The 1321-nt window shown below is 49.1% G+C and overlaps 1 pseudogene; it reads right to left on the bottom strand.

Moving 5' to 3' along the window:
- Positions 1-225: 225 nt before the first annotated feature.
- LOC114905130 lies at positions 226-988 on the bottom strand (annotated as a pseudogene).
- Positions 989-1321: the final 333 nt, after the last annotated feature.

The following is a 1321-nucleotide window of genomic DNA, read 5'->3' as shown; positions in this document are numbered from 1 at the left end:
AACTAAGTATTTTTAATAGTAAAATATATATGTTTATAATTCTCTTTTTAAAAAGACATTTAATAACAATACTTCAGAAGACTGGATATAACCCTCAACCCCCCACCCTGCCAAGCTGTCCACCTGGCACAGATACATTAAGGCAAAGGCTCCTGGAGGGGCGTGTCCACCTCGGCGCTGGGCTGGGGATGCAATAGGAGCACATTCCGCTCCTGCAGGGCCAGTTTAGAAAGGCTTCTCCGTCATGTTCACCGAGCCATCCTGCATCCCGAAGTAGACTCTCTCTGCCATGTTGATGAATAGGCCCGTGTCCACCACGCCGGGGATCGTTTTGATAGTTGTGTTCACTTCATTCCATTTGTGGACCCGGTCAAACTTCCAGTCCAGGATAAAACTCCCATTATCCATCACCACAGGGCATGCCTTGTAGACAGCCATTCGAAGTTCAATCACACCCCCAAACTTCTGGGTCACAGCTCAGCTCACAGGCCATCGGGATGACCTTGATGGAGATTCCCTTGTGCCACTGATCCCCGAGGTTCTTTGAATCTTTCCGGAAATTGGCAATCACGATGAAGCGACTGGCATTGCCAGCCACAATTTTCTCCTGGGTCAGGCAGCCTCCACCACCCTTGACGAGATTGAGATCAGCATCTACTTCATCAGCGCCATCGATGGCAAGGTCAATCTCTGGTCGTCGGTCCAGGTCACCGAGAGTTTAGCCATACTGCAGGATGAGCTGGTGGGCGTGGAAGGAAGTGGGAATACAGACGAGATTCAGATTCTCTTGTTTCACTCTTTCAGCTATTTGCTGCACAGCATGGACAATTGTAGAACCACTCCCAATTCCCAGCACTTGGTTATTCCTCAAGTGGTTCTCCACAGCCGCGCAGCCTGCCAACTTCCGGGCCTCCTCGGCCTTGGGCATCGTGGAGGGGGCCAGGCAGACGCTGATAGCATCCCCGCCACCGGTACTTGTGCTGGCAGCACCGAAATGCCAGGCAGAGGTCTTTAGATCACCAATGAAGCTAACTAACTACGTGGCTCTCTTTATTAACCCTGTGCACTGATCAGGTGAAAATGTTACCAAGGGTTATAGTTATTATAATAAAGGAGTCATTGTTTTTTGTGCGTCAAGGGTTCTGATGTGACTAATGTGTATACGTGCAGAAGCACAGTGGTGCCTTCCTGCTGTTTACTAGTTTCTAAAATCTAGTTCCTTGGAGGCAGCGGGCTCAAGAACAAAACCAGCACAGAAGCAATGGAAGTGCCTTTGACCTCCAAGTTAGGACACTTCTTTATCCAGAAAGTTTTAGGACAA

This window comes from Monodon monoceros, unplaced genomic scaffold (genome assembly GCF_005190385.1).
Source record: "Monodon monoceros isolate NGI ecotype Baffin Bay Population unplaced genomic scaffold, NGI_Narwhal_1 Super_Scaffold_21, whole genome shotgun sequence".
Taxonomy (NCBI): domain Eukaryota; kingdom Metazoa; phylum Chordata; class Mammalia; order Artiodactyla; family Monodontidae; genus Monodon; species Monodon monoceros.
Note: the sequence above shows the minus strand (reverse complement) of the source record. Positions and strands in the feature narration are given on the sequence as shown.